General features: G+C 38.2%; 1 long non-coding RNA gene across 1 annotated transcript in view; it reads left to right on the plus strand.

Moving 5' to 3' along the window:
- The window catches only part of LOC138740063 (uncharacterized), a 695,594-nt gene that overhangs the window by 371,475 nt on the left and 308,958 nt on the right, over window positions 1-15,161 (plus strand). Inside the window, exon 3 of the long non-coding RNA XR_011342642.1 lies at window positions 8,221-8,289. This is a non-coding gene — a long non-coding RNA (uncharacterized lncRNA). The remainder of the gene's footprint in view (window positions 1-8,220; window positions 8,290-15,161) is intronic.

Below are 15,161 nucleotides of genomic sequence, written 5' to 3' on the forward strand. Positions count from 1 at the left end.
CCTGACATTGTACTTTTGGAGAACCTTATGGACATAAGCTATAAACTATCTAAATTCCAAATTTAATTCATATTAGTTGCTTTGTCTGTAGAGAAAAAAATATGTATAGAGATGACCTCGAAGTCTGACTCCCCTCTCCTTATCAGTCAGTGGACTACAGAATGTACAGCTGTATTCCCATCGGGAAAGAAAAATCACGTATAATCTTAGAAACCGACACAGCACCTTGGGCAGAATATGACAACCGTATTTGATGCACGTGGGAGCGCAATTGTAGCTACACCCCGATGAAACTACCAATAGGTGGATTAATAAATAAATTATATAAGGGAGTGGCTCCACTGCATCTCGCAGTCCATTGGAAGCACCAACATCACATCTAGTTTTTTTTATGTTGTGGCTAGGCTGGTCTGATTATACAGGGCTGGACTGGTGGTTGGTTTAAATTTTTCTTTTCAGAGGCTTTTCTTTGTAAAGGGGAGGGAGGAAACATCACATATTTGTAATTAGTTGGTTGATATTTATATATATTGAAGAAATGTGTGATGTTGTTTATTTTTTATTGATGGAAAATGAAAAATAAAATATTAAAAAATCCAGTTCAATATTCCCTATCCATTCATCATTAACCAAAAACAAAATGCTATTTTTTTTGACCGATGTTTCTTCTATCAATAAAACAAATAAAAGTCCATGAATGAATATAAGATTAAAAGAACCAACTGAAAAAGAACATAATTGACATAACAGAAAGCAAAACAAATTACATGATGGTGTCTGCATGTGTGTAAATGGATTAATAAATTGTTCATTGGTTAATAATGCAATTGCACTGGGCTAAAATAATATTCAAGTATCACTCATCAACACAATGTAGAAAATGAGTTTCACTGACAAAACTGAACTTTGGATTTTTATTTTTAAATGTTAGTTTATATATTGACATTTGCAATTGTGCAGAAAAAACAAACTGTTGTGTGATTGCAATAAAGGAATCAATGCTAATTTGATATGAACACTTATACTTCTTTGGCTTGGCTTCGCGGACGAAGATTTATGGAGGGGGTAAAAGTCCACGTCAGCTGCAGGCTCGTTTGTGGCTGACAAGTCCGATGCGGGACAGGCAGACACGGTTGCAGCGGCTGCAGGGGAAAATTGGTGGGTTGGGGTTGGGTGTTGGGTTTTTCCTCCTTTGCCTTTTGTCAGTGAGGTGGGCTCTGCGGTCTTCTTCAAAGGAGGTTACTGCCCGCTGAACTGTGAGGCGCCAAGGTGCGCGGTTTGAGGCGATATCAGCCCACTGGCAGTGGTCAATGGGGCAGGCACCAAGAGATTTCTTTAGGCAGTCCTTGTACCTTTTCTTTGGCGTACCTCTGTCACGGTGGCCAGTGGAGAGCTCGCCATATAACACGATCTTGGGAAGGCGATGGTCCTCCATTCTGGAGACGTGACCCACCCAGCGCAGCTGGATCTTCAGCAGCGTGGACCATAGAGAGGCAAAATACACACACACACACACACACACACACACACACACACACACACACACACACACACACACACACACACACACACATACTCTCTCTCTCTTCAGATTTGAGATTTATTGTCAGAATACATATATATCATATACACCCTGGTTTCCTGTGGGTGAGGCAGAGTTACCACTTATTGGTCGTGGGGGAAAAAAACTGTACACAATGTACACATGTAAAATAATTTAAACAAAACTGACTGTTCAATATAGAGAGTAAAAAAACAATAAAGTGCACAAGTAAGAGTCCTTAAATTAGGTCCTGATTGACTTTATTGTTGAGGAGACTGATGGTGGAGGGGGGGAGCAGGTGTTCCTGAACTGGGTGATGTGAGTCCTGTGGTGCCTATACCTCTTTCCTAATGGAAACAGTGAGAACAGAGCGTCTGCTGGGTGGTGTGGATCCTTGATGATTGCTGTTGCTCTCTGATGGCAGCATTCCCTGTAAATGTTCTTGATGGTGGGAGGGTTTTACCTGTGATATCTGGGTTAATCTTTTCAGGGTTTTACTCTCAATACAAGACCGTGATGCAGCCAGTCAGTACACCTCCCACCATATGTCTGTAAAAATTTACCAGGGTTTCTGATGTCATACCAAACCTCCACAAACTTCTGAGGACAGAGAAATGCTAACATGCTTTGTTAACGATGCCATCAGAGTGTTGGGTCGAGAAAAAATTCTCCAAGATAGTAACTCCTAAGAACTTAAATTTGTTCACCCTCTCCACCTCTGATTCCTCCAGTGATCACTGGATTATTAACCTCTGGTTTTCCCTTCCTGAAGTCAACAATCAGCTCCTTGGTTTTTATAACCTTGAGTTTGAGGTTGTTGTTGCTGCAGCATTCAGCCAATTTTCATTCTTTCTCCTGTATGCTGACTCACTACCCCTTTTTATACAACCTGTTACCGTGGTACCTTCAGCTAATTTGTAGATGGTCTTACTGTTGTACAGAGCTACACAGTTGTAGATGTAAAGTGAGTAGAGCAGGGGGCTAAGAACACAGCTCTGTGGTACTGATGGAGAAGATGTTCTTATCAATCCTCACTGACTGTGGCCTGGAGGTGAGGAAATGAAAGATCCGATGACACAGTGGGGTGTTGAGTCCTCGGTCTTGGAAATTTCTGATCAGTTTTGAGGGGGATGATGGTGTTAACTGCCAAACAATAGAATCAGAATTTTTTGTCATGAGCAAATCATGAAATTCTGTGCTCATGAAAATCCTGAAAGTCAATAAAGAGCATACGGATGTATGCACCTTTGCTGTACAGATATTCTAGGGCTTTGTGTGGAGCCAGTGAGATGGCATCCACTGTAGACCTGTTGTACAATAAGTGAAATGGAATGGATCCATGTCGCTGCTGAGACAGGAGCTGATATCTTGTACACCAGCCTTTCCAAACACTTCACCACTGTTGATGTGAGTGCCACTGGTCATTTAGACAGGTAACCACACTCTTTTTGGGCACCAATACAATTGATGCCTTTTTGAAATTGGTGGGTACCATGTCCTGTTGGAGCAAGATGTTGAAAATATTTGAGAAAACTTTGGTAGGTTGGTCAGCAGAGATTTTTAATACACGGCTGGGTACTCCGTCCAGACCATACACTTTCCTCGGATTCACTCTCCTGAAGGCAACCTGCAGTCGTCCTAGGATATGGATAGGAGAGGATCATCAGGGGACATGGGGGTGCACAGTGGTGGTTCTTCTTTTTCCTTGGGGTCAAATCAGGCTTAGAAGGCATTGTGTTCATATGGGAGTGAAGCTTTGCTGTCTCCTATTGCATCTTGTTTTGTACCAAGTAATGTCATGCAGGTTGGTCTTCATTGGGGTTTCCATTTTTGTCCATAAACTCCACTTTGCCTGGGAGATGGCTTTCTCTAGTCACATCTGCTCCTTCTGTAGTGAGCTGGATCTCCAAACTTAAATTCTTATGATCTGGCTCTCAGCAAGTTCCAGATTTCATTTTTCATCCAAGACTTCTGGTGGTGGAAAAACCCTGAAAATTTTGGTGGGAACATTTATCCACAGCTGTTTTGATAAAGTCTGTGACAGCCTTGGTGTAATCCTCAGCTGAGTACATGAACACCACCCAATCCGCTGACTCGAGGAAGTCCTGTAACCATTCTTCAGCTTCCTGCAACCACCTTCTAGCTGTCCTGATCTTTAGAGCCTCTCTTTTTAGGCTGGCTGTTTGAAGCCAGATGATCCAACTTGCTAAAATGTGGTGTTGGGAAAGAATGGTAGAAGCAATTATTAGAAATATATCATAGGGTACTGAGAAAAAACATCATGTTAAGGTATTTGTGCAGATATGGCAGAAAATAAAACTCAAAGTGTGGGACAAAACAAATTGGTGTGGATAGAAGATATCCTAGTGGTAAAAGAGAGAGTAGACATAGACAGATCTTTCTTTCTGTACTTGGTAGGATGTCATGAGGATCAGCAGTGGGGGCTTTGAGATTTTACAATATACATATGAAAATTGAATGAAGGTACAAAAAGTATGGTTATGCAGTTTGCAGAAAACAGATAATGAAGAAAGTAAGTTGTAAAGAAACAAATACTTTGAGGCTACAGAAGGATGTGGATAGGCAAAAATCTATCAATGGGGCAAATATTAAATCGACTACCAGCAGAAAAAAGATAATCTAAATTGTGCAAGATTGCAGAGGTCAGGTGTAGAGTGAGCTTGTGTTCTGATGTATGATTCACACAAAATTGGGATGCAGGTAAGGAAATAATTAGCAAACGATATTATTTAATTGCCTGGGGAACTGAATATAAAAGTAGGAAGGTTATACTTCATTTATATAAGATGCCAATGGGACCATATCTGGAGTACTGTCTGTAGCATTAATGCAGAATTTAAAAATGTTGGAAGTGGTTTATGAGAGTAATATTGGAAATGACAGTTTGTATTTTGAGGACAATTTTGTTGGGCTATACTTGTATCCACAAGAATTTAGAGGAGTGAGAGGTGATATGATTGAAATGTATAAGAACTTGACAGAGTGAAAGTGCCGAGGATGTTTTCTTTTGTAAAAGAATCTAGAACTAGGGATTATCAGAATTTAAATTGAATACTGCACTCTCTCCCCCCTCGCCCACCCTCCTGAGCCGTGCTCTCTTCCCACTCGCTCGCCTGAGCCACATTCTCTCTCTCCTCACCTGGCTGAGCTGTTCTCTCTCCCTGTTTGCCCAACCCACTCCCTCTGTCAAATATCCTTTCAACGCAGTCACTGAAATTTTGCTGGAGGACAATCCCTGTGCAGTCTCCTACCACTTACAGGTGAGGTGAGACCTCAGGCTTCCAAGCAGGAACAGGGACCTTGGGCTCCCGGGCAGCATTGACGACAGCAGTGGGGAGATGTTGGGGATCGGCAGCCAATACAAATATTCTCCTGATGCCACTGGGCTGCTTTGGAGTCAATATTCAAAGCCAATATCCAAAAAATCCCTTAAGCAAGATAGGTCCGGTCCGGTCCCAAGCATTTCGGATAATCGGAAAAGTACTGTATATGGCAATAAATCATTATCTTTATTATCTTTATGAGGTGACTATATTGTAGATACATTCAGGTCAGCCATGATCTTATGAAATGGTTGAGCAGGCTGGAATGGCTGAGAGTCACTCTTCTTTTGAATACTTTATTTAAAATTTTATAAACCATGATACATAAACTCTTAATACAAAATATATAATATTAGTAAATATACATGGCATATAACAGAAAAAACCCTCTAGCCTCCCCCTTATTCAGTAAACCCTCTCCTCTTATATACCCCTTACATAAAACCACCCCTAAATTTCCCCCTAACTACCCTCTCTAAAAAGAAATAATAAGAAGAAAGGAGATGTAAACTATAATAACAGATAAATATCAAAGATTGAGGAACTTCTACCACACCAAGGCAAAAGTATTCAAAATCTCAAACCCATATAAACCAAATAAGGGTTCCAAACTTTCTGATATAAAAGATAATTATCTTGTAAATTATATGTTATTTTTTCCAATGGTATACAAGATCTCAATTCTGAATGCCATCTAAGTAAATTCAACTCTATATAATGTTTCCAAGTAATCATAATACATTTTCTCGCTATTGCTAATGCTAATCTCAAAAATGCTATTTGGAATTTATTTAATCTTAATTCCAAACAAACCTTTTTAATATTACTTAGCAAAAATATTGATGGATCCATTGGGAATTTAACTTTAAAAATATTTTGTAAAAGTTCATTAAACTGCTTCCAGAAAGGTTTCACCTTTTCACAAAACCATGTTGAATATAAAAATGCTCCTTTTTCTTCTGGCATCTAAAACATAAATCTGTAAAAAGTAAATAATATCTCATTAATTTCCCAAGAGTTAAATATAATTGATGTATTAAATTATATTGAACTAATCTATATCTTACATTCACTATTTTTGTCATACAATCTTTACACAAGTTTCTCCAAACCTCCTGAGTAATTTCTGTTCCATCTTTTTCCCATTTTAACCTAGATTTTTGTAAATCTGGCTTATATATTTTGTTCTGTGATAATACATACATTTCTGATATAAATCATTTTTTCCTACCATCTGTAATTAAAATGTCAAAATTAGTCCGTCTGATCAACCTCATAGTATTCCCAAATTAATCCATTAACAAAGCTCGAACTTGATAATAAAAAAGAATATTTAATGGTATTTCATATTTTCCTTCATTCTTTGAAAAATAATAAAATAATCTCCTTTGTAACAATCTTGTACAAACTTAATTCCTTTTTGATCCCATATTTTCAAAAACTGATTATTAATCGTAAAAGGAAAAAGTTTATTCTGATACAAAGGTGTCATCATAGAAATTTTACCACATATATCTAGTTCTTCATTTTTATTATTCCACATTTCCATGAAATATATCAAAATTATTGAATTAAATTTATGTGACAACTTTAAATTCCAATTATATGCAAATTGATCCCTGTTATTCTCATTAATTCAATTTAATTCAATATCTGCCTCAACCAATCGACTTTCCAAACAATCATTCTATTAATAAACTTTAATTGTACCACATTATAATAATTTTTAAAATTTGCAAGTTGTAAACCTCCTAAATCATACTTTCACATTAATTTTAATAAAGACACTCTTGGCATTTTATCTTTCCATAAAAGCTTCCTAACTATAATATTCAATCTTTAAAACATTTTCTGAGAAATTTTACAAGGAACAAACTGAAAAAATATATTGTAATCAAGGAAAGATATTCATTTTAATACAATTAACTCTACCTATTAATGTTTTTGGTAAATTTTTCCATTGATTTAGATCATTCTTAATTTTATAAAATAAAGATGAATAATTTAATCCATATAAATGATTAAATTTTTTAAAACTTTAATACCTAAGTAGTTAACTTGATCTGACCATTTAAATTTAACAATTTTCTTACTAGGGGTAATTGTTTGCATCATTATAGGAAAACTGAATAGAACATTAATCAAATATTCTAGACTAGTTCTTTACCAGAAATTCCTTCCAGAAGCTTCTTTTAAAACTATAATCTGATAAGATATTGAAAAGGCAGTTAACACAAAAGTTAGATAGTTTGGTGCAACTTTCACTATGGATCTGTATGCATTTATAGAAAATGCAGCATCAAATTCATCTTCAAAATGATTTGCAAAGTCAAAATTTACAATGTTGCAGCAAAGATCCAATCTATTAGGTCCATCAAGACTGGACTTTGAGATGCCTCATTTAATCCAGCTTTCCTACTGATTTGGGACTTTAATAAAATATTCCTCTTTGTGAAATTTATTTTGCAAGAATTTCACCAATGTAATGCCGAAGGAAATAAATTAGGATTGGAGCAGCATGAATTAGAAAGTCATTCTTGGAAAATGACTTGTGGATTGATTAAATAATATTTTTTTCATCAACATGTGCTTCTTTGGGGAAAAAAACAAATGTGACTTCAGAAAATTTTAACACAATGTATGTGGAGGAAAATTTAGTTCTAAAGGAAACAAGCATTTGAAAGAAACAGGGATTTGAATCAGCTGGATTGCTATTGCATATAGCTGCCGTGGTTATAATGGGCTGAATGGCTTGATTACATGCTTTATAGGTCGTCCTTGACTACAACCAAAAGTTTTTTTAAAGATATGTTTCTTAAAAATATTGTAGAAATAAATATTTTGTATCAAAAGTACTCTGTACAGTGGTCCCCGCTTCTGGCAGCAGCTCAAAGTCCCCATTCCCCATCGGCAGAATAAGGTCCCCACTCTCCACAGCAGCTCGAGGTCCCCATTAAAGGGCAAACCCAAGTTATAACCAATCCTTCAGTTCCCATTATGGTCGTTAGTCAGGGACTAAAATATCAGCACTTAAATGATAAGAAAATTCCGTTAGGAAAGGAAACTGATCATCTTTGGTGTTGGGATGAATGCAATCAATGTTTATTTTTTTTTTGCAGGAACAATTCAAATCTGTACTGAACAGCAAACAAAGATTTGCAATAAAATCTGCAATAATTATTATGGACGAAATTCATTAAAAGCCAACAATTTTGCAGTTAGAGCATTTTCTTTTTTCTTCAATTTCTTCAATTTCTTACTTAAGTCTTATAAAAGTTTTGAAATATCTATGATTGTTATCATTCTTAAAATAGTACTTGTTTCTATTGTTAGGTTCTCCATGCCAAGTGCAGTCAAATCTCTGGAAGGAAAGAAGTGGGGAAAGGCAATCATTAAATACTGGTAAATGAAACTAAATTATTTTATAATGCATTTTTTACATTTCATTGTTGTAATGCTTGTGGTCTGGTTGGGTAGTGATGCTAACCTTATTAAGATTGGTGTTCTATTGAGAATACGCAAAAGTAGATGAAGGTGAGTTCAATAAAATTAATTGGAAAAGTGATGGATTCAAAGACTTTGCCATTCAAGCTGGATTGAAACCGATCGACTATCTTTGGAGAGCATATGTAATACAAGAATGGGCATTCAATAACTACTAGAAATTATCTGAGTATAAATCTATTCATAATTCAACCTGATTGAGTGACAAATGACTGCCATTGTACTTCAATGCACCCAATTATCTGAAAAGGAGAACAATATGTGACCTATTTAGTCAGTTCAAGTCAAGTCAGGAACCAAAGTGGCTGCTGTAACCTCATGCGCTGCCAAAATTCTATACCCAGGTTAGAGGTTCTCAACCTTTTTTTTGGCTTGCATACCACTTTAAGTAATCCCATAGGTGCTCTGTGGTTAGTGAGGGATTGCATAATGAGGTATGTGACTGAAAAAAAAAGGTTGAGCACCTAAGTATTGAAAAACTATGGAAAGGATTAATGCAACAAAGATAGCAGTAATTATCTATCCTAATATGCAGGATAATGGGAGGAAGTATTCAAAAAATACTTGCCTTCCTGCTCCAGTTGATAAGCTTGGCATTCACTTGTAGTTTATTTGGAAAAATGCAGTGAGAAAATCTGTTTAAAAAAAGGACTCAGCTCAGACTTTGAAATTCTCTGACAGTTTCAGTGGACAACAGAATCAGGGAAGCAGACAGATAATGACGAGAAAATTTGGTAGAACTCTAACTTTGCAACTGTTCATAAAAATGGAGAATTTAGTTTATTTATTGTCTTCAATTTGCCTTTTTCTTTGTTCAAATCAATCTGTTCATTGCCATATTAAAATAAAGCTGACCTCACAACTCACTATTCAAACCACACATTTTCTCTTGGACCAATTATACTTTTTAAAAAATCTTCATTGTGGAGGAATGCTGTTTCTCTGCTTGCGAACAGGTCAGGTGAGCTTGTTGAGATGATGCCAAGTGATTCATTGCTGTAATCTTTTGCCTATTATTCAATAGTAATTGACTTGGGAGCTCATTGCTCAATTAAATGTGAAATTAATTTTAAATTGTGATTACTTATTCCAGTAATTAGCCATAATTATTCTGACTGTGACCTTATTCTGCCTTTTAATAGTTGGCCCCAATAACATTTTGATCTTGTAGTAATGAAGGAAGGATTTAAAACATTTAAATAAATCAAGAAACTTAACATGGACTTCAGCATGGATCATATTTATTTTGATGAGGTAAATAAGCCCTGTTTAATGTAGGTCAGTGGGAGAGGAGAATATATTTGACATAAATTCCATTAAATCTTATCAAGCAAATCCACTTAAGGTATAGCTGTAGTCACCTGGGCCAAGCAAAGCAAAAAATCCTAAAATTAAAATGATCAAATGTTGTATATGTGCCCGTCAATTCTGAAAAGCTTACAGTGAGTTGGTAGCTTCCCCAGGACTTAAATTCATCAGTGATTTGGCATTTGGTGAACCCAAAATAGATGCAAGAACAATTACTTTAGCAGGAACTAAGGCCTCACTAATGTGTCTATGAAGAATTACTGAATTGGTTGAGTCCCCTTTTAAATCAATTCTGTTTGAAGCTGAATACTGAAGATATAATCTGAAAATTTAAAAAAAGAGTCTTCTGCAGTAATTTGTGACTCAAAATTCAGAAAGTGTGAATGATAGTTGAAATCCATACTCCTCTGTGCTCTGAGTTGCTGAGACTGAAGTGAACAGAACCTTCAGGAGAGTTAAATGCTCCAGCCAGCTGAAGTTTACTCCGGTCATCTTCAATCTCTCGCTACAGAGGACAGAAGTCCCCACCAGTGGGGGATTAACTACCACCTGGGCCCTAGGTTGAACTCTAGTAAGGCCCCGCCCCTCACCTTGCCCCACGGCCCCCTCCCTTTGTTGAATAGAATAAAGTGAAATTGTTCCATTTATTAGCTTTTGGACATGATGCCCTCACATATTCTATATTTATCCACCGGGTATGTTCTGGGAATATATCAATTGGTGTTTGGTTGGAGGAGGGGAGCAAAAACTTAATTAAAATAAAATAAAATTACCTTACAGAAGCCATCAGCTAGCCCCAAATAATTTGAAAAGTCTGTGAGTTACGACAGGATAAATAAAATCAGTTCTAAATAAAAAGTCTCGATACAAAATAATTCAGATGGGAGAATCTTTTTTTAAAAGGTAAACCTCAGCTCTTCAGAAATATAGTGATAGTTAAGGGTCTTTACCTCCTGTGGATGCTGCAAGACCTGCTGAGTTTCTCCAGTATTTCCATGTTTTTACTTCGTAAAAGAGATGCAGTCCCCCTCCCCATCAGGCTGCCCAGAGCGTAGATGTGAGGGAGCATAAATGACAGTGTTCATTGCCAAATCTGATGGGGCGAATGTGATGCATGGTGGTAATCGGCCTGGAGGTGGACCCGAGAGAGCGACATGTTTCCAAAGTCGAGCATTGGTGGAAGATGGGGAGTGGGGAGGAGTCAACGGAAGTGATGCTAATGGCCCCGGTACTCCAATCCATTGCACATGCGCCAGCCAGGACAAGCACATGCGCGCAAGAAGAAACATAGTCACACACAGCCTATGTATCCCGGGATGTTGTATTTAACATGGTAAGTGCCCCCTTTCTTCCCCTATGCCCCCAAATGGAGGACAAATTAAAGTCCAGCTCAAGCTGGCACCAGATGGAGGACTGATTACTCAAAAGCCGTACTAAAATCATATGTCTGGCCATCCTACCTAAACCATAGGAATACTTATGACAGACTTTTGTTCATTGACTACAGCTTTCAACACCATCATACCAAGCAACACTTTTGACCAAATTAAAGGATCTGGGTCTCTGTTGGTTCCTCTGGATCCTCCCTGACAGTTGTCAATCAATGCAAATCTGCAACATCACTTCCTGCTCTCTGACCATCAACAGACAGGGGCACTCCAAGGCTGTATGCTTTGTACCCTACTCTACTCCATGTCCATCAATGACTCTTCAGCTCCAATTCAATCTCAAAATTCACTGACAACTCCAGCATTGTTAGCCGAATATCTAGAAATGATGAGTCAGAACGCAAACTGCAGATCTAGAATTTGGTTAGGTGTAACAGAACAACAATCTTGCTCTCAATGTCAGCAAGACCAAAGGAGCTTTTTGTTGATTAACTCATACTTAATTAAAGATCTGGATCCACCACAATTTGCTTATTGTCACACTCACTCCTCAGCAGATGCAATGTCAATGGATCTCTACTCAGCTCTGGATCATCTAGATGACAGCAACATGTACATCAGGCTACACTTCATTGATTAGAGCTCAGCTTTCAACATCATCATTCCCTCAGTACTGGTCAACACTCAGTACATCATGCCCTCAGTTCTGGTCAACATCTATAACACTCGATGCAGGCAAAAGACAATAAACATTGTGAAGGACTCCACACAACCTTCATGTAAACAGTTCTCCCTTCTGCCATCTAGTATGTGGGCCCTTATGACCAGATTGGGCAAAAGCTTCTGAATTCCTCGAACGTATGTGGATAGGGTACTGTGGACTTCTACTGTATACGTCTTAATATTTCAAAGTGCTTAACTTCTTTTCTAACTTGTATTTATGTAAATATGCTCCGTAGTCCTGGAGAAACACCATCTCATCTTTACTGTGTGAGCATGGTGTGAACAATGAATAATGGTGACGACTTGATGAACACTATGTGACAGAAACTGCATTTTTGCCTTTGCCATCAGATTTCTGTCGTTTCTTTGAACCACAGACATACCTCACTTTCTCTTCTTTTGCACTACCATTTATATGCATGTAATAGTTGAATTTTGTGGACCAATTTTTAGGGTAAAATTTAGGGAGTCAACAATTACACACACGACTTTTGACTGTGTTAAGTACCTGTGTTGTTTGAGGCATCAGGAGCTCAGATGGATGGGTGGGCAGCCGGGACTGGGTGGTAAGTTCATGAGGGGAGCATCAGGAACTCAGATGTGCGGGATCAGTACGTCCAAACAATCACAAAGCAGGGCACACTTTTTCCTCTACCCTCTAAGGAATCTGAGGAGATTTGGCATGTCATCTAATATTCTATCAAGCTTCAGAGGTGCACTGTGTAAAGTATACTGACTGGTCGCATTATCGCCTAATTTGGCAATCCGACTTCCCAGGGATGCCGAGGCTCCAGAAGGTAGCAAATTTCACTAAGTCCTTCACAGGCTCCGACATCCCATCCATTTAACATATTTATGTGAAGCACCACATCACAGCATCTTAATGGACTCTATCATATCCTCTTCTCACTACTATCTTCTGGCAGAAGGTCTGACAGTCAGCACCTACAAATTTCAAAAACAGTTTCTTCTCAACAGCTATCACGCTCTTGAGCCTCCCCCAATTATGCTAATGGGGACTACTCTGACACCACAATAGAATTGTCTCCATAATTGCAAAGTCACTTTTTTTGAACCAGGAAATTATTGTATTTTTAATTGAATTCAGGACATTATGGCAGTTGTTTTTAAATAAAGTACAGCAGCAGTAAGAATTTCAGTGCATATGTATGTTGTTATATTTGTGGGTATCCCTCCGAGTCAACCTTTGTTCCAACTGAGCGAAGATGTTTGTGCGTGTATTTGTTTATCGTGTACTTGATGTTACATTCAAAGAAACACACGATACATCCCAAATCGACCAACTAATTCCAGTGACATGGATATCACGATAATTGGAGCTGATGCATTTGTTGCAGTTTTCATCCGCCTTCACAGCCGTTGAGTTATCTGTCCGCCTGTTCCACCATTGAGGGTTTTGTTGGATTATTCTTTGTCAGGGATCTTACCCTCAACCATACCACCATGCATGACCCTACCACTCTCGGGATCTTAGGACCACACAAGCTTCTCCACCACGACAAGGTCACAATCCACGGAGAAGATGTATGTTGTACAATGTGGATGGCAATTAACTCATTATTATTTTAAATCAGAAATCTCCAGTTATTTTGAGGCAATAGTTTCTTACCCAGATTTGGACTTCTATGCATAGGTACTGAAGAGTGGATTGTTAAAAACCCAAAGGGAACTGTTTGCAATCTCACTGTTCAACCTGAACAAAATTTGATTGATGCCTCAACTTAGAATAAATACTTCTGGAGGTCGACTCTCATCAATCCTTCTGTTTGCATATTCATATCTATTCAATGTCTTTCATCTATAAATCTGAACTCACCCAGAATTCTGCTTAGAAATACAGATGATCTTAGAATAAAATTAATTTGTGTGGAGATAAGGGAAAGACTGTCTGTCCAAAAGTACAACTCCACAGCTATCAATTGGAGAAAAGAAAAAATGGTGGGGGGGGGGGGTGGGGGGAAATTCTGTCTGTATAAACTGAGCAAATTAAATTGAAAATAAGCTCATGGAAGGCATTCAGGATATTTTCTTGAAATAAGATGTCATTGGGATAACTCGGGAATAGGCTGATCCTGCATCATCAACCAGGATTAAGTAATAACTTCATGGTCAAGGATCCTCTGGAGAAAAAGAGGTTAAAATATGATAGTATTTCACATTCAAATTGAGATTGACAAACTTAAATCTAAAACCCTGAATCATAAACTCAGAGCAGGCAATTGCATTGGTGAGAAGGTTGAATCATGTAAAATGCATAAGGAAGATAGATTAAAAGGTTTATCATTAAAAAAGCAGAGGCAGGCATTTAAGAAAATGGGAATTAGGAATGACGTGCCAGGGTCAGACGCGTCTTTGATCGAGTTCAAACATTCAGATGCCAGAGGGTGAGCAGCCAGATTTTGTAGTCCGCGTTGATACCAGTGACATAGATGGGAGTAGGGTTGAGGTTGTGAAGAGGGAATATAGGGAGTTAAGAATGAAGCTGAAAAGCAGGACCTCATGTGTGGTAATCTCAGCATTGCTACCTGTGCCACGCGCCAGTGAGTGTAGCAATAGGCAATTATGGCCAATGAATGAGTTGCTGAAGAGTTTGTTCAGGGGGCAGGGTTTTAGATTTGTGGATTGTTGGGATCTCTTCTGGGGAAGGTCTGACCTGAACAAAAAGGAAAGGCCGCATGTGAACTGGAGAGGGACCAACATCTGGCTGGCAGGTTTGCTCGAGCTGTTGAAGAGAGTATAAACTAGTTTGACAGGAAGGTTAAGAACCAGAATGTGAGGGCAGAGAATGGAAAGGATGATGCAATGTTTTGTGGATTTATGAAGAAGGACAGGAAGGGGAGGAAGCATAAATGGAGTCGGTTGGAGGATTTGAAATGTGTTATTTCATCGCAAGGTGTGTTAGGAATAAAGGCGATGAACTTAGAACATGGATCAGGATGTTGAATTGCGATGTTGCGGCTGTTACAGACATTTGGCTGACGGACAGGATTAACTGATTCAGGTACTGGAGTTTGTGTTTTAAAATGGATAGGATGTGTGGTAAGAGAGGAGGGGGGGAGTAGCATTACTGGTCATAGCTGCAAAAAGGGAAGACGTTGCAGAGTCAGTGTTGATGGAAGTCAGAAATAAGAAGGGAGTAGTGTTTCAGCTTCCAAATAGCCTTTGACATACTGAGGAATAGATAAGTAGGAGGATTTTGGAATGATGCAGAAATTATAGGATTGTTAATATAGGAGACTTCAACTTCCCATATATTAACTGGCACCTCCTGGCTGAAAAAGGGATAGATGGGGCAGAATTTGTCACGTATGTCCATAAAGGTTTCCTGAC

Source organism: Narcine bancroftii, chromosome 7 (genome assembly GCF_036971445.1).
Source record: "Narcine bancroftii isolate sNarBan1 chromosome 7, sNarBan1.hap1, whole genome shotgun sequence".
Lineage (NCBI taxonomy): Eukaryota > Metazoa > Chordata > Chondrichthyes > Torpediniformes > Narcinidae > Narcine > Narcine bancroftii.